This window comes from Octodon degus, unplaced genomic scaffold (assembly GCF_000260255.1).
Source record: "Octodon degus isolate 3935 unplaced genomic scaffold, OctDeg1.0 scaffold00123, whole genome shotgun sequence".
NCBI classification, from domain to species: Eukaryota; Metazoa; Chordata; class Mammalia; order Rodentia; family Octodontidae; genus Octodon; species Octodon degus.
Genome location: NW_004524699.1, coordinates 2,559,935 through 2,578,294, shown reverse-complemented (window position 1 = coordinate 2,578,294; position 18,360 = coordinate 2,559,935). Strand labels below are relative to the sequence as shown.

At 64.8% G+C, this 18,360-nt stretch overlaps 1 protein-coding gene across 2 annotated transcripts in view; it reads right to left on the bottom strand.

Moving 5' to 3' along the window:
• Rxra (retinoid X receptor alpha) overlaps positions 1 to 18,360 on the bottom strand; it is a 67,391-nt gene that overhangs the window by 24,751 nt on the left and 24,280 nt on the right. Inside the window, exon 1 of one of the 2 annotated variants that reach the window (XM_023700295.1) lies at positions 11,225 to 11,243. The exons of the other annotated variant lie outside the window; for it this stretch is intronic. The gene's annotated coding sequence lies outside the window, so the exon portion shown is untranslated. Of the gene's footprint in view, positions 1 to 11,224; positions 11,244 to 18,360 lie in introns of those variants that run through there. 2 annotated transcript variants of the gene reach the window in all.

Genomic DNA, 18,360 nt, shown 5'->3' with positions numbered 1-18,360 from the left:
CACGGGGAGGGGGCAAGACCACGGCGCGCCGGGGTCTGCGGGGAGCTGAGGGTGGTCAGGGCAAAAACAAGGAGGGACACAGGCCCACAGAGGGGAAGTCTTCAGGGACAGCACCTGGCACATGGGCGATGAGGAGGAGCCACGGGTTCCTTGCTCCCTGGCCAAGGGGCCCTGGCAACCCAGTAACCTCAATGAACCCTTCTGCGAAATGGGCACGCCAACAGGGGAGGCGGCCGTGACCACCCAGCAGAACAGCCCCCGAAGGCCCCTCAGCGCTTGGCCCTCCTGCCAGCACGCACCCCCACTTCCTACAGGGGAAGCAGAGATGGGGCCGCCACCTTCCTGGAGGAGGGTGGCCCACTGCTGTCACCTGCCTAAGTGTCGGTTTACAGCTCTAGTGGCCCAAACTGAAATTTCATCTCTTCTGGGGTCAACTCAGCCCTTCTCCAATCAGGGCCCAGCCCCAAATCTCAGCCCCCTGAGGAAGTCCCACAGCAAGGGTAGCTTCATGGAGGGTCAGGAGAAAACGGCCCTCCCAAAAGCCAGGGGCCTCAAAGCAGGGAGCACAAGGAAGGAGCCCTTGGCTCCCCAGGAAAGGTCAGACACCCACTGGACCCAGAGCTCAGGCCCAGACCCAGGAAGCCCACACGGGTGCCCCCAGCGCCCAGCCAGCCTCGCAGAGACTGGCCAGCCTGCCCCGGCCACCCTCCCCAGGGGCGCACACAGTTATCCACCCCCTCCAGGTCCGGCCCTGGGACAGGAGGGGCGAGGACAAGAGGGAAGGGGACCCAACCCAACCACAGTCCCATTGGCCCAAGAACACACAGGAGCCAGGAATGGCCAGGCATTGTGGCCTCATTGTCGACAGAGGACACAGATGTCCCAAGAGCCCGAGGCACACAGGCCAGGTGAGGGGGCTAGAATCCTGTCTGGCCACTGCTTCTGCAAGCCCAGCCTACCCCAGTGCATCCTCCAGGGGCCTGAGGACCTGACGGCAAGACCCTCCCATGGTCCCTGCTCCCGGCCCTTGTCAGGAGACAGCAGGCCTCCCTCGGCTCCCAGCCCTACAGCCCAAGAGGCACCGCAGGCTGGGCTCTCCCTCCCTGAACTCACCCATCCCGCAGGGGCTTCGATGGCAGGAACTTGCCAGGGGCCTCAGGGTGGGATCAGAGCCTAGCATGGAGGGGGGCTCAGAGGTCAGGGATGAGCATGGAACATGACATGGGGATAGGACAAAGGCCAGGCAGGATTTCTGACTGCAGGACCCTCCGCCAGGTCCCCAGAGAGCTCAGGGACCTCCTCCAAGTCAGGCAGGAGACCCCACGCGAGGGCCCTTGGTACTCTCTTGCGATGGTCCTCAGAACAGAGGTGGGCCCCACCGAGGCCCAAACGTTCTAGCCTGGGAAGACAGTCTCTAACAGAGCTTGGGAAGGGGTGACGGCCGTGCAGGTGTCCTGCTAACATTCAGTGGCTCATACTCCTGCACCATCACTGCCCACCGTCCCCGTCCTCACTGCCACCATCATCACGACATCACTGTTGTTACCGCCACCACCACGCTTGTCATTATCGCTGCCGCCATGACTGCCATCACTATCCCCACTGCCGCCGCCACCACCACCACCACGGCCACTGCGCCACACCACCCACCCCAACCGTCACTGAGTGACCCCCTGCCCTGCCCTGCCCTGCTGTGTAACGACACAGCCGAAGCCCAGAGACACTGATGGGGTTCGCAAGTGGTGTTTGGGGCTCTCTCGGTCACTCTTAGCAAGTCTGGGCTGGCCGGAAGCAGGGGGAGAAACAGGAAGCAGTGGGCAGCTGGCATCCGCCTCTCACAGCCCGGCGAGGCTGTGGCCAGCCCGGTGCTAACAGGTGTGGCTGGGGCCAAGCCGCAGTGGGGGAAGCGGGCAGTGCAGCCAGGAGGAAAGGGTGGTGAGGAGGGGCTGAAAGGACCAGCAGCTCCTGTGCCCGGGCAGCCTTCAGGCAAGAGCTGAACACACAGACAGGCACCAGGCCGGAGCGTCCGCACAAAGCCACCATCCGTGCCCCCATCCTGCAGCCGTGGCGCAGTGGCCACAGGCCTCGCATCAGCATCAGTGTTATTGCCCAGTGGGCCAGCAGGGCGCTGCCAGGCACCCACGGGGACCACGGGGACCACTGTCCAGGGTGCTGGTCTCTGCGTTACACACCTAGCCTGGGAGTGACACTACCTGAACCACCGTGGTGCAGAGGGGGGAACTAAGTCCTAGGGCACAGAGATGCAATGGGTGAAGGGGACCCATGGAAGGCACACCCTGGCCAGGAGGCCAGGCAGCTCTGGCCAGTTCCTGCCAGTCCCCCGGCCCTCCTGATGTGGGACCCTGGCCATGAGGCGCCCTCCTTCCGCACTGTTCACACAGGGCATCACAGAGAGGCCCCGCCCAGGCTGCAGTGCAGGGAGCGCAGGTCCTGGGGAGGCTGCACCCCGCACACAGCACCCTGGCTCTGCTGCTGGCTCCCGGGGAGCCCTGGGCTTTCCTGTTCAGGGCTGGGTCTTGAGGAGCCAGGTGACCACCCACAGAGAGTCACGTGCAGGTCTGGACTTGAGTGGGAGGGACAGGCACCACAGAGAGTGGACAGGGCAGAGAGCTTGGAGACCCAAGCCCAGCCCAGAGCACCTCCGCCCCAAATGCTGCTCCCCTACCCGTCCCAGGGGACCTCCAGGACACCGTGCCCAGGGCCGGGCCACATGGCCATCACCTCATGGTCCCCACCTGACACCAAGCAGCCAGCCACGCCTCCTCCAGTGGCCTCAGAAGCACAGCAGGGACAGAGGCCAGAGGAGGCAGGAGGCAGGAGTCACCCCACCCCACCTGTTGGAGTCCCTGAAGGAGACCAAAGGAACGAGGGCACTGTAGAGCTGGGAGCTGAGATTGATCTGTGTGTGTGTGTGTGTGTGTGTGTGTGTGTGTGTGTGTGTGTCTCTCTCTCACACACACACACACACACACACACACACACACAGCCGAGCAATGACAGCTCTCTACAAAACCAGCGGCTCTGTACGCAATAAAGACACACATGAAGTGGCAGCTTTGGCTCAGGCACCCGCCACCCATCAGCACCCAGCTAGCACTTTATCACACGGGTTCCCAGAGGGTCACAGCAGGATCAAGCCACTGTCTGAGCCCAGGTCCTAGAGGGAAGAAGGTACCACCCAAGCCAGTGCCAGCGCAGCCACCTGGACCAGGCCCCAGCTTTCTGTCCCCAGATGTCCCCACCACAGCTCACCCTCGGCGGCTGGCATCGGGTTACACGGATATCCCCAGGCCCCAGGCATGCGTGTGATGCCCACGGAGGGACAGGTGAGGCCCAGGTCCTGGGAGGGTGCTCACCTTCCCAAGGCAAGCACAGGCTCCCTCTGGACTGTGCCGCGCCTGTCCACGACACGGCCCAGTGCTAGCCCCAACATCAAGAAGTTGGGCGGGCAGAAAGGAGGGGAACTCCTGGAGAAACCCCAACCGTCACAGCCCTCGGGTGAGGGGCCTCAGACGGTGATGGTGCATGCGGCTTCTCTTCAACAGGAAAAGAAATGATTGTTTCGCTTTGAGCTATCCTGGTGGCCGGGAGGCCCCCACCACCCACCTGCCCGCGGCTGTCGTGGAACCCCGACAGTTCTTTCCGGTGGCCCTGGGGCTGTTTTCTCAGGCTCGTTTGCATCACCAGCCGGCTGTGGGGCACACCAGGGGGTGCTCTGTGAGGAGCAGATGATCAGTATGGTCCCAGGGCCATCCCAAGTCCTCCCAGTATCACGGATCATCAACACTGCCCAGACACGGCACAGGCTCTGCCAGCAGGGCATGGCCACCCCAGCCCACAGGGTGGGCAGGGCAAATGACAGGGGCTCCTAGAGGGCGCACACAGGGCCCCTTGATTTGGTCCCCTGGGGACCAGCACCAAGACCTCAGACTCCCTCCCCTACTGCTCAGCCTGCCAAGGCTCTGGGCAGGAACCTGGGAATTCCCAGGGCTGAATGCCCACTGCACTCTGCCCAGCCACAGGTATGATGCCCACCCAGCTGAGAATCCAGCTGCCCCAGGCGCCACACCCAGCCAGGGGACAGGGCCAGCCCAGAAGGAATCCCACCCAGGGGAGCACAGGTAGGCGTGGCCCAGGGCCACAGTCCAGACACATCACCCTTGCCTCACCAGGCCGTGGCTGAGGCCCTTGCAGTCCCCACCAACTGGCACTCGCCAGGTGCAGGAGGCCACTGACCAGCAGGCGGGGGGCTGGGCGGGCTAGCAGTGTCCATGCCCACAGCCCCTGCCCCCTCGGCAGGACAGCCCCTGCCGTTCTGCCACCACCAAAACCTCAGCCCCCGCACCACTGCCCTCGACACCCGAAGCCCGTTCCCCGGCTCCCCAGCACTCCCTGGACCAGGGGCTTTGCTGTCCCTGCCCAGCACCCTTCCTGGACACATGACCCCTCCAGCATCCATGACTCCAAAAACTAAAAGCTGCACAGTCCGGCCCACTCCACATGCCAGAGGCCCAGGAGAGAGAAGGCAGGCTGCAGGGAGACAGACATCCAGCACACAGGCGCAGGAACCCGGGGTCCGGGCTCCTGTTCTGCGCAGTCCTCGGCCAGCATGGAGGAGATGACCAGTGAGCTCTGCAGGGCACTCGAAGCCTGGACCAAAGGCCCCAACGGCCCTGACACGCGTGTGTGCACGCACACACACACAGGCTGCAACAACCCAAACGCTCCAAGATGCACACGTGCACACATCTGTCCTACACACCTATGGGACACACACAGGTTCCCAATCCCCTGCTGCAGGCAGCACAGCCTGGATGACGCTACTCACGAGAAGCTGTGTGTGTATGAACCTGCTCACGCTAGGGGACCGGCCAGCCTGGAGAATCCAGCCCCGTAATCCAAAGCCAACTACTACAGGACCCGCTGCAGTCAATGTGGAGGGCAGGGAGGACAAGGGGACTCTGCAGGAGAAACACGAGTCCAAGCCCCCCAACGTCACCCTAGAAAAGAAATCAGAAGCTGGATCCAGGGCCAGGGAGATGGCTCAGTAGAATAATCATTTGCCTGGCAAGCGCAGGGTCCTGAGTTCAATCCCCAGTACCACAAAAAAAATTTTAAAAAGAAAAAGAAAAAAGAAGCAGCTGGATCCAGACACAGCTGAGGCACGGGCTTCTGAGCCTTATGCACAGGTCTGCAGGGGCCTCACCATAATCCCAGGCACCCTGAGTGAGGAGGGCTCAACCCATAGACTCCTGGGGCCAGCCAGCCAGGGTGGGGGAAAAGGCGAGGTGCCTGGCCAGGAGCCGGCACGGCAACCCTGGGCAGCTAGCCCCAGCAGAGACCTGCGCCAGGTAAGCCAGGAACAGGGTCCGACCACCCCGTGCCTCGGCAGCCCAGGCCCCAGCTGCTTCCTTGCGGGCGTCCTGACACTAGGCCCAGGAAGGGTGCCGCTGGGCCCTGCAAGCTTCTCCAGCTGCATGGCAGTGAGCCAGGCCAGGAGTCCTGCTCAGAGTCCCAGGATGGGCACAGCCACTGTCCAAGCCAGCCCAGAGCATGGGCCTTTCTTCCAGAACCCTCGGGTCTGAGGCAGAGGCCTTCAGGTCCATGTACCCAAGGGAGGCTCAAGGGCCCAGGGGCCTTGGAAGGCCACGGCACCTCATCCCAGCCAGGATCAGGCCATGCCCAGGAGCCGCAACTGGACACCACCAACCTGCACTCCTCAGAGAGGGCTCCTGTGCCAGCCCCAGAACCTCTGGACTCCCCCACTGGGGTCCCAGTCCTCGCCCTCCTAGGCAGACCCATCACACTGCCCGACAGATGAGGTCCTCCCAGCCCCCATGTGGCCCCAGCACCTGCCAGGCCGCCCTCACCTGCCAGCCACCTCTGGTCCCCTGCCCGCCAGGAAAGAGAGGCCAGAAGACGCAGTCTCATGGCGAGGGCCGGTGAGAGATCCCACCACGGGGGTGGCCCCATCAGCCCCCAGCCAGCCAGGGTGAGGTCCCAGAGCCTTGGGCGCTGCAGTGTGGTGGCCTGGAGGGCAGGGCACCGAGCCGGGCAGCCGGGCAGCCGGGCACTGGCCAGGGACAAGTGGCGCTGGCACGGGCTGTAGCCCAGTTCCCCTTTCCAAGAGCCAGCCCACCATCCGCACCAGACACCTGGGACCACAGGCAGCTCCTGATGGCCGAAACCAAGTGCTTCCTGGAAGGGGACTGGGCACTGGCCTCATTTCCTCATCCAAGAGGGGATGGCCACAGCCTGCGCCTGGGGTGACGGACCCCCACCCTGGCCCCAGGGGGGCCCAGATGTGGGCAGACCTGGGTTCAAATCCACTCTACCACAGCTAGCTGCCCAGCTGCAAGTAGATCAGGCCACCTGCTGAGCCCTGCCTGTGCACATGCAGATGGGGTGGCAGCACCCAGCACCAGACGCAGGGGCCTGAGCCCCTTCTGGCAGCTCCCACAAGCACCACCCCCTGGCCCAGGCCCTCCTCCTACACCCAGGCAGCACCCTCAAAAGCAAGCCTAGCCTGGGTCCTGGGGGGATCCGTCCCACAGGAGGGACACGAGGTTGGGGAGAGGCTGGAGGCAGGGCGGAGTAAGCACGAAGCAGAGGCCAGGCCAGAGCAGCCCTACTCAGACCCATCTCCAGGGCCCACCACAGGGCACCGCCCATGCCTCCAAGGGACTTCTGGAAGTGGGCAGGGAGGAGGCTGCCCGAGGGGCTCGTTTGGCCATGCACCGGTCACCTTCTGTGCCGTGAGCCAAGGCCACGCCACACGCAGGGCCTGTGGGACATGCATAGCGCTGCGCAGGAGATGCGGCACGCGGACTGCAGCCCCTGGGCTTGAAAGCGGGTGTTCGGCCCAGTCCTAGGAGGTCCCAGGCCCAACCTACTCGTCCCATCAGAAGCGGATCTCCAGGCAGGCCCCCAGATGGCTCTGAGAGAGAGGCACCTTCCGCTAGCACAGGGCCTGCGCCCATCCTGAGAAGGAGCTTCCTGTCTGCCCCGCCAGCCCTGGGGACAGTCACTGAGAAGTCACCAGGACTGAGCAGAACAAGAAGTCTCCCGTGGGATCCCCTTCTGCACCTCACAGCCCCATCAAACCCCCGGCTGGCCCCGCACCACAGTGGGGCTGCCCGGCTGGCGCTCAGGAGGCCCCTGGTGCAGCAGCTCCTTTCTCCCTGGGAGAGCGAAGGGCCGTCCGGGCCACCCACCCTCCTGCAGTGCCCTCCCAGCCCTGGCACACTCGCGTTCCACCACAGGGCTCTGCCCGCTAAGGGCTCTGCCTGCTGGGGACCACTGCTGCCCTCCTAGGACACAGCAGGCACGTGACTTCCCTTGTCCCATCCCTCAGTGTAAAGGCTCCTGTCACAGCGCCCCGACCCCAGGCCCAGCAGAGGCCATGACTGCCCACCTGGGCTTGGGGCTAGGGTACGTTCAGCAAAGCTCCCCAGGGTTACACTGCACCAGGCAGGGACTGAGCCCAGCGCTCAGGTGGGAAGAGAGGCGCCCTTTCCCCTGCTTCTCCAGGGTTTGGGCTTTGTGGCCGGCCTCACCCTCACAATGACAAAGTGACCCCCAGGCCACTATCACCCCTCCTGCACGCCTAGGACCCTTCTCATTCCTCCTGGCCTGAGGACCCCAGGGTCCTGCCCACCTGGCTCAGCCTGGGGCCACACCTGGACAAGGACCCTGACAGAGGGGTGGGGACCTCCTGCTGGAGCCATGACAGCCCGGCCCCCTTCTTCCACTTCCAATTCCACCAAATGCTTTCTTTGTATTATAAGTCATGGCAACTCAGCTGTGGCTGGTGGTCAGCCACGATCCCCGGGTCCTCCCAGGGGCCCCGCGCTGGCACAGTCCGCCAAGATCCCTGCTGCTGGGTGGGGCGAGGCCGCAACAGGTAGACAGGTCCCTCGGCTCACCCACTGCGCAGGTTCACCGGCAGCCAGCAAGCCCATCGCCACAAAACCGACTCGCTGTTAGAGCAACCACAGGGTGCTGCCCAGCGCCTGCCTGTGCCCCTCGGTGAGCACAGAGCTACTTGCAAAGCCACCGATTTATCACTGCCTCAGCAAGGCCCAGCTGACACTGGTGGCTTCAGGTGCAGCACGGGCTCTCTGGCCAATACAGCAGTCACTTGTCCCTCCAGGGCCCGGCTGTGTGCCGGCCCTCAGGTCTCCACCCAGACCCAGTGCTCACGAGTAGTCCACTGCTGTGCCCACGTGCAGGCCGCCTCTGCGTGGGCACAGGTTGGCCAGGAGCAGAGCCCTTCTCAGGGTCTCCCAGCCAGCCCTGCCCCAGGCAGCCCCGCCAGAGGCTCTACAACACTGCCCAGAACCAGAACATGCAGGCACTGGGCCGGAGCTGGCACTGCGGGCTCAGAGTGGGCACAGTGCTGGCGGGGCCTCTCAGCCGCCCCCTCCCCTCCCCTCCCCTCCCAGCAACATCCTGTCCATACTTGAGGTGAGGACATGGACAACACGGGTCTCAGGGCCACCCACCCAGGCCAGCTGTCACACACACGACACCCACCCTGCTACTCACCACCCCCACTCAGGGCCAGGTCTGCCCCTGACCCAAGGTCCTGTCCCTCACCCTACACCCCACAAGGCCCAGACCAACACAGGGGTCTGGCATTCTCTCCTGGCGGCTATCCGGGCCTGCCCGGCACCCAGCTCTTGGCCCCACCACAGCTGCCGCTGCCCTCCCTGGGCCTTGTCCCTTCCAGTCAAGGGCGCCTGGCACACACGCACATACATGCACACACATGTGCACACGTGTGCATAAGCTCCCTTCCTCCACACTCAGGCGGAGGTGGTCAGGGGCAGCTGGGCAAGGCAGGAGGTGGAGGTTAACTCAGCCTCTGGGGCCATGTGTCACCTCAGCCTGAGCCCCTCTGGCCCACTCTTTGGCAAGAGCGCGTGTGTGTGCCGCCACCAGGAGGCCCCATGCTGACGCCCCGCAAGTCGGGGTAGTATCGGTCACTACCTGAGTAGACCCTGGGCTGTGTTCAGTGATGCCTGCAGGCCCAGAGGACCCCGCACACGCCTCCCACGTGGGGCCCAGGACAGCGTGAGGGCAGGCCGCTGGCAGGAAAGCAGCGCAGCCCCAACCAGGGCAGCTCGGATGGGGGGCGCAGGTCACCCGGGCCCGGGAGCTCTCAGGGTCTCTCTCAGCCATCACGCCCACGCCACCCTCCCTCTTCCAGGGAGCCACAGCCCTCGGGCTCCAGGGGTGTGACCAGGCCTCTCTCTGCCCAGGCCTGGCCTTGCACACACAGGCACTACTTCCTCAGAGAAGCCTCTCCTCTCAGAAGACCCCACGGGGCCCATGCTCGAGAGACTTCTCAGCGCTCGGGGCCTTCAGACACTGCCAGAGGGGGTCTGTCGGGGGCTCCTCGGTGTGCAGACCCGGCTGCCACAGCCCCGCCCGCCCACCCGCCCGCCAGGCCCCAGCAGCCCGCGGCAGGCCTCAGCAGGTCCACCGCAGCGGGCACCCGCCCCCTCTCCCTCTACATCGGGTGACTCACGGGGCCGGCACGCCACCTCTGGCCCGCACAGAGGGCGGCTGCCAGAACACTCACCTGCCTGGGCTTGATGCCGGCAGACAGCGCAGTGTCAAGACCAAGCCTGGCCCTCGGGCTGGCAACACAGGCCATGGGAACTGCGCTGTGCTGGGCCAGGGGCAGGAGGCCCAGGGAAGCAGCCCATGCCCCGAACCACCGGGTCCAGGTCCCAGGGGCCACGCCCCCATGCTGGCCCCCTGGCCCTTCCAACACAGGCTTCTGGGGCAGGCCCTGCAGTCTCCTCGTCTGTGAGCTGGGGTGTCCTGCCCACCTCCTCGGCCAGGCCCAGGGCACCACAGAGCAGCACCCTGGGGGCAGGCGGCAACCACAACGGACTCAGAGCACACAACAGCCGTCCACTCAGCGCCCAAACACTGGCCGCGGGGTGGCCTGGACATCCCATGTCAGCCAGCACAGTGACAGTAACAGCACAGCTTGCTGTCCCTGCAGGCTGCTCCTTGGGCCTCCCAAACAGGCTCCCCAACTAAGCCCCAGATGTGGAGCCCTGGATGTTAAGGGAGACACCATCCAGCATGCCCAGGGCACCTCAGCCCTAGGACTGGGTACCCCCAGGCTCTCTTTGCCCCCAACCCAGGCACAGAGCACCTGTCCCCTCCCTCACAGCCACTGCCCAGAGACGGCCAGGAAAGATGAAGGGAGCAGGGGGCAGACCCCGGAGGTAGGGACAGCCCTCATCAGGCCCCCGTGAAAGGGACTTGCAGAGCAACATAGGAGGGACTCAGTGAGGCAAGGACATGCAGGTGGGACAGGGAGCAGGGTGTGGATGGCAGGGCAGCCGTCTGTTGGGCCCAGAGCCCAGGAGCCAGTATGGCACTGGGGACAGAGCAGGGCCTGCCTTCCTGCGCAGACGGGGGACAATCTGACCTGCAGAAACAAGCCACAGCTGAGGACCCCACATGCCCACCCACTGCTCCTGAGTGCAGCCCTGCCTATCAGGTCCCTAAGCGGGGACACCAGGACAGCTCCAAGGCCAGGGGCCAAACCCTACGCCTTCTGTGCTACTCCGACAGCCATGGTCTGAGACTGACTGTAGTGCTGAGGACTGCTCCTGGGGACAGAGACCAACTTCCTGGGGACACGCACCAGGACTTACACATGCTTGGGTACCCTGGAGCCCGTCTGTACCCTATTTTGCTCCAGGATCCCCCAGCTCCACCCAGGAGTGTCAAGGGCGCCCCCAGGTGGCAGGGGCTCCAGCGCCCCAAGCAAGGACCTGCTCACAGGTGTGGGACAACCGCCATACAAAGCACACAGCAACGCTCGGGCTGGCCTGGCTCCCCAGTGCTGCCCTGGTGATGGGGAACACGTCCCCTCCCTGGGACAGCAGACTCGAGCCAGTACCTGTGCCTAACGTAACCTGGGTGGCCCACACCCCCGGCCTTGCCAGAACCCACACGGCTACTGGGTTCCTGCGGCCCACCTCAATCCCTGTCAAGCCTGCTCCCCGCCCAGCCATGCATCCACCACAGCACAACCCCAGGACAGCTCTCTGCACGGGGCCGCCCTCAGCTGCACTCCAGGGCTTCAGCCACGTCCGGCTTGGCCCGGCCCCCTAGTGCCCCTCAGCCTGAGGGTGACGGAGCAGGAGCCCAGCATTATGTCCCATACACTCACCCGGGGCCCCCTGCCTGGCTGACTGGGACAGAAGTTGGCACCTCGCTCACAGGGAGGCTGGGCTCCATCCTCTGCAGGGCTCCCAGCACCTGAGCCTCCAGAGCCTCCAGAGGTCTGGGCAGAGGGCATGGGCCCAAGCCAGGACGGACAGTCACCTGGATGAGCAGGACGGATGGACCCAGCCCAGAGGTCACCCGCCTGTGCAATCCACCAGCAGCCCCCAGGACACAAATGGATCCTGCACCTCTAGAAACCCAGTGCCCAGCCACCTGCTGTGGCTTCTTCCCTTCATGCCCTGCTGGGGCCCCTCAGGGTCTCAGAGGAGGAGGCCAGGAAGGCCTGGCCCCCAAACCTCTGCCTCTGCAGATGGCACATGCCCTGCACCCACCTTCTCCAGGAGCACAGGGACAGGCAGGGTACAGCCAGCGTCCCTGGTCCTGACCTGCACCTGGCCCTGCACTGGTTGATTCACAACACCCAACTCTCACCAGCTCTGTGTTGCCCCCTCCCACAAAAGGGATGGAGGCCCAGATACCCTGCAACCCTCCCGAGGCCAATGCTGCTGACAGTGGTGTGTCACGTGGACCTGAGTCCTGGGCCGCCTGGGCACAGGGCGCAGGAGGCAGGGAGCGCAGGGGGGGGGGATGGACACACCTCGGGTCAGCAGAGTAGTGATAAAGCTGAGATCAGGGACGCCAGAGGACTCCAGGGGCTCAGAAGTCAAAGAGCCTGGGATCCCAAACTCCCCCAACACCAGTGGGGGTGCTGCTTCTGCCAAAGACCCCAGCTTTGAAGGACACATCCATTTCGGTTCCCACAGCCATATGGGCCCAAGGGGCACGAGGGCCTGGTCCCTCTCTGCCAAGGGTTGGTATTACAGACTCACCCACCAGACCCCACCACTCCACTGCAGTGTCCCCCAACCTGAGCTGGCGCTCTCCCATCCTGGGCCAGCCCATGGCTGTGTCTCTGCCCTGACACTGGGCATCTCTTGGGCCCTGTCTCTAAGCCAGGCTGGTCCCAGGATAGGCGCTCCCCTGGCAGCTGCAGGACCAGTCTTCCTTGGCTGCCAGGGGGCAGGCTGGCCTGGTGCTCCCCAGAGGGAAGCCCCTCCCCACACAGGGCCACCCATCCCCCAGGCCCAGAGGAGACAGGATGGTTCCCAGCTGCCTGGGCAGTAGAGCCACCCCACCCTCTTCCTTGCCTGCCCTGACCCCACACCCTGGCCCTGCCGGCTCTCCGCCCCAGCCCAGGGCCATTCCTAGAACGGCCAGGTCAGGCTGCTAGCCTTGGCCACGCCATTCCCTGGGCCAGAAGCACCCGCCTCCCCTGGCTCCCTGCATGGGTGCCTCCTGCAGGAGGCTTCACTGGGCCGCCCGCCCCCTTCTCCCTGAAGCAAGGCCAACTGAGGTCTGGACTCCCCACTGGCCCCTGGTGGCATCCAGGTCCCTCCCACCCTGGCCCAAGAAGGTACTCACTGACCAGCTGGACAGGGTGGGGATGGCAGAGCCAGGCGTGCCCAGCACAGGCTGCACGAAGTGTCACGGTGCTAGAAAGCCAGCCCGGCCTGCACCGTGTTTCAGCGAGACCCGGGAAACCCAGGTCCCCCACATGCAATGTAGCTGAGCAAGCAGTGGCTCCTCCAACCTCTTATCTCCCTGCACAGAGCTTCGGCTGGGAGGAAGTGGGGGTGTCCAGATTCTGCAGTCTCCCCCACACGCCACACACTCCCTGGCCTCCCAGACAGGGGCTTCCCTCCTCCTCCAGGCCCGGGGTGAAGGCAGGAACATGGGCGGGAAGGATTAGAGGACAGCGGGCTTCCCTCGGGCCAGGGCCTACAGGCTGCTGAGGGCCAGGGCCGCCTCCCCAGACAGCCAGGCGCCACCCGCATGGGGAGGCGGACAGTAGCCACAAGACTGGCCCTTCCTGCCAGTACCCAACACAGTCAGCAGATCTAGGTTCGGATCCTGGCCGTGCACACAGCTGGGTGGACAGGCACATCTAGGTCTGGGGAGTCTCATCCTCGGGGTACAGTGCCCACCCTCAGCCCAGGGTCCCGGAAGCTCTGAGGGGAACCCACAGGGGCCACGTTGCACACATCACTCGGAGCTGGCTAAGGGAGGTGCAGTCCTCACAGCCGTTCGCCAGGAGCAAGTGGACTGACTCGGCCAGCCCTGCCTGCAGCACAACAGGAAGGGGGCATCAAGGAGAACTTCCTGCAGGAGGTGCCACCCATCTCCTCCAGGCTCAGGCTCAGAGCCCCTGCCAAGACCCCCTGGACCTCCGGGCATGGTAGGGCATCAGGACAGACATGGGGGAACTAGCACACCAGGCATGAAAACCAGGCTAGGCCAGGCCACCCCTCCACCCCGCCCACCCGCGCAGAGCACCACAGCCCCAGGTCAGCTCTAGGACTCGCCAGGAAAGCCACACCAGGGCACGCAGGCGCTCAGCTGGGGGGACGCCCACCAGAACACCTCGGCCGTAGTGGGGCATGACCTCCCAGACTGCTCTTCCCACTGGGGCCCTCGTGGCTCCCTGCAGCTCCAGCCAGGCCACCAGAGCTCCCACCTTACCCAAACCCATGCTCCCTGTGCCGTGGCTGCAGCCCGGCCCTGCGCTCGCCCGCTGTTGCCAAGGCCTGGTCCCCTGCCCTCTCTGGGTGCTGCTTCCTCATCCGCAGCAGGGCCCCTCCCCGCTGAGCGGCCCGGGCTGCCCTGCAGCCAGACGAGGCTCATCCAACAGGCTTCTCGAACCCAGCCCCACCAACAGGCAGTGGAATGCAAGCTTGAGGCCTCCTGCAGCCCCTCCGAGGTGCCACCTGTGCCTGACGGCGGAGTGCAGGGTCCCCGAAGAAGCAGGGCCACCGTGCGCCCTCCCCAAGGGCTGTGCCCCCAGGAGGGCTGCTGCGCACCTCCGAACACCAGGCGCAAGAAGGTGCCCCCAGGGTGACGGGCAGCTCCACAACAGCTCCTAAATCACACACCGGGAGCATCAGTGAACAGGGTATTCCTCCACCATCCTGGTCCTGCCCGCCCCAGCAGGTCGTCCCAGACACCAGTCCAGGCCGCATTACGTTGCCCACACGCCAGCCCAGGGCACAGGGCCAGCCTCTTGTCCTCAGAAGGACACGGGGTGCTAGGGTCCTCACCCCTGCCCCAGGCGTCACCTCCAGCGGCCTACACCTTCCCCCACCCGGCTCCCTTACGAGTCTCAGCGCTGCCTCTCCACACTCCTGCCTGCACAAAGTCCCAGCTTGAAGGCCTGAGTTCTAATCCTACCTTCGTGCCCTGCTAAGCCTCAGTGTCCCCTTCGGCAACATGGGAAGTCCTACAGATTACATGGAGCACGGAGCGGCACCCACCCTGACGTCATGGCCCCCGCCATGCTCTCACGGGCGGGGGCCTCTGCTCCTCTCTGGATAAGGAAATGAGGCCCGGACACCTCTCCAGGAAGGCCAGGACCAGGCCTGGCACGCGGGCGCCTGACACAAGTCCTGTGACGGCAGGCGGATGTTGGGAAAGAGGCACTGGTTTCGACACTGCCACCATGTCCAAGCCAGGTTGCGACATTCAGCGGGCCTGGGGAGCACCGCGGCACTCAGCGGGCCTGGGAGCACCACAACACGCCTCCCCAGAGCATTCAGGGTGCGATTCAGCCGCCTCTGGCTCCCCCTGTCTGCCCGGGGCACCTTGCAAGCCAAGGCCGCGCACACAGCAGCCCCAACCCCAGCGCCGAGCCAGAGCTGCTCCAGCCCTCTGGCGCTGGCCAAAATACAGGGAAAAATCAGAGCCAGGGGCTCCCAGCACTCAGGAGGCTGAAGCAGGAGGCCAGCTAAAGGTTCAAGGTCAGCCCGGACTGGTAAGTCTCAATACTACAAAGAGAAACAGCAGCGGGATGACAGTCCCAGAGTCTGCACAGCACCCATCGGACGAGGGAACTGAGGCCCCCAGGCAAGGTCCCCAGACCTCTCCTAGCCGAATCCCAGGAGTGCAGCAGAGATGACGCAGGTGGCACACAAGGCCAAGCTGCCCTTGTGAGGAAGGGGCTCCCCACAGAGGTGTGGGGTCTGCGCCATGTACCCCGGGGCACCCCCAGCCGACCCCCAGAGCCAGCCCTCCACCACGCCAACTGCTGCTCAGGCACAGTCACCCAGCTGGCAGAGGCAGCGACCCACTGGTCACTGCCCAGGCCGACAGCAGCACCCTGCCTCCCAGTACAGAGGCACCCAGGGCCTCTGTGTCCGAGCAGCCACCAAACCCAGCCCCCGGGCCCGAGCCGGGTTGGTAGAGCTCGCTGCCAGCCTTGCTGCGGGACCCCCCTGCAGCCAGTCCAGGGAATGGGCACTTCTGTTCCCGTGGGGCCGGCTCTGGACCCCACCACTGTGCCCAGCTGCCATGCAGTTGGCTGGGGGTGACAGGAGAACCCCAGAGGCCTGCTACCATCCTGCTACTCCCTGAAAGGCTGAGCTCCTGCATCAATAGCAGGAGTGAGGCGTGGCCATGGGCCGGGCCTGGGGACACTGCGGCCCAAGAAGGCGAAGCCCACTTCGGAAAGCAGGAACCCCACACACAGGCCCTTAGGGCAGTGAGGTCACAAGGATAGGAGAAAGGCCTGCGCAGAACACAGGGAACCAGAAGGACCTGGATGAGCCCCCCGGAAAGGCCCCCTCAGGGTGGCCTGGTGCTTCCAGCCACACAGGGAAGGCTGGTGGAGGTCCCAGCAGGCAGAACCCAGCCTGGCCCTGTGAAGTTCCACGGTGCCAACCAGAGTCACACTGCCACCAGGCACGGAGCAGGGCCCCCATGGGTGGATGACATCAAAGCCCAGCTGACCCGGACCTCTGCACGTCACCCCACACATCCTGGGGCCCACCCCAAGACCCTGCAAGGCTTCCACCCAGAAGGCAGTCCCAAGGCTCACTGGGGCACACGCGTGCACGGCTATAACTACACCAAGGCGCCAGGTTCAAATGGGTCTTGCTTAGGCTGGGAGCAAAGGCTCCCCCCGTCTCCACTGGGGGGACCCCAAAACCTCCAGGACAGCTTCCAGGCAGGTGACCTACATGGCCTGAGAAGGAAAGACCCTTTCTCTCCAAGGTCACTCAACCAGAGGGGGCCCACAAAGCCAGGGGATGGGGCAGACAGGCCGGAAGGCAGCCATGGGGCCCAAGAGGCCTCAAGCCCACCAAGCTGACAGCCCATCTGACGGCACCAACCATGGGGACACACACACACAGGCCTCTCTGGGGACACTGCGTCAGGGCACCCCGCAACTCCAGAGACAAACAAGCCATTGGGGGCCGGGGTCCCTGTGCCTGGGCCTGTCCTCGCCCCTCAGAAGGGAGAAGCCATCCTGGACACCCCTTCTGGCAGTCTGGTCTCCAGACGAGTGTCCCAACCAGAGCCACCCGGCCAGGCTGATGCACAGCGCGCCACCAGGGTGTTCAGAAGACATCAGCCTTCAGGGGTCGGCGGGCCGGCCAGGCTGCAGCGCTGGCACCGTGCTGCTGGGCATCCGGGCCACGCCTCACCCCTCCCAGGCATCTGGGGCCTCTGGGGCATGTGTGTCCTGCACACTCGGACGCACCGGGGGGGGGGACCAAGGCCCCGCCAAGCCCCCGCGGCTGAGACGGCCATGGCCACCACACCACACACGCCCCGCCAGGGCCTCTCGCCAGGGGACCAGGAGCCTGGGCTCAAACCCTGCACCAGAGTGCTGATCCCTTACCTACCTGCTTCTGCATGTGTATGTCAGGCCATGGCAGGACACAGAGTGGCCACGGCTGTCCCAGCCCGTACAGTGACACGCGAGGCACTGCTCCCGCCCCAATGTTCAGCTCCGCTGCCTATGTGAGGTCGTCCCTGGGGACCTGGGAGCGGCTGCCAGGGCTGGGCCGGAGCCAGGAAGGATGGCTGGTGGCCCTGGTGTCTGTGGGATGGACAGAAATGGCCCCAAATTCTGAAACTGGCTGTGCTGCAGGCTGCATCAGCACTTCAGGCGATAAAGGCCACTGAACGTCCGCTGAAAAGGTGACCTTTATGGCACAGGAACCACCTCATTTGACCAACCAACCCAACAAGAGGCCTGGCGCAGGTGAAGGCTGGGAGACAGGCGGGGACCCACAGCCCTGCCCCCTAGGAGCCCACGAGACCTCAGGGATGGAGCCCATGCCGCTCCCACTCGTGCCGCCGGGACAGGTTCTCGACTTCCGGCAACAAGCACAGACTCCCACGGCCCCCTGGGACAGCGCCTCTTGGGACCCGGTGCTGGAGGCTGGCAGCGGGTGACCCCACCCCACTTGGGCCCTGCCACTGGCCTGTGCCCTTTCAGGACAGCGACGGCCCCAGGGCAGGGGGCTGGCTGCGGGTGGTGCTGGGGAGGGCCGCTTCCGCTCCCTCCAGAGCCGCCACCGGGCCACTCTGCCCTGACACACACTGTAACACACTCCAGATGCGGCAGAGGAGACAGGAGCCGCCGGCACCCCACTGAGGAAGCTGGAAAGGGGGATCACTGCCAAGCTCTGGGGGAGAGGGGCAGGAGAGGCTCAGCCCGCTCCCCGCAGACCACCCAGAGTCAGCGTCAAGACGCCCTGCCAGACCCCGGTGCAGGCGCGTCTTCCCTCTGATGGGAGCACAAGGGGACAGCGCACACATACGAAAACCCAGTCAGGCCCAGCACTCTGGGAGGGAGGCAAGAGGACCACAAGTTCAAGACCAGCCTGAGCAACTTAGTGACTTAGCAAAACCCTACCTCTAATTATAAAGTAATGATTTAGAAAGGCACTAAGGATGCAGCTCGGTGTAAAGGTCAGGTGTTTTGTCCCAGTGGTGCAAGAAAATAAAGAAAGAGGAGCAGGCACACACATGCAGGTGGCTGCTAGACACAATCCCTGCAGCTCTGAAGGGCAGACGCCCAGGGCCCCCTGCCCCACCTGACCTGCCAGCCGCTCCAACGCCCTGTGTGTGTGAGCTCTGTCCCAGCCCCCACGTGGCCCCCAAACCCAGCTCCGACACCAATTTGTGTGATGCCCCCCAGGGCACACCTGAAGAGCAGGCGTGTGAACAGTGGGGCCCTGGAGGGCCCCCCTTACGCTCAGTGGGCATGCTACCAGCACTCCAGAGGTCCTGCCCCTC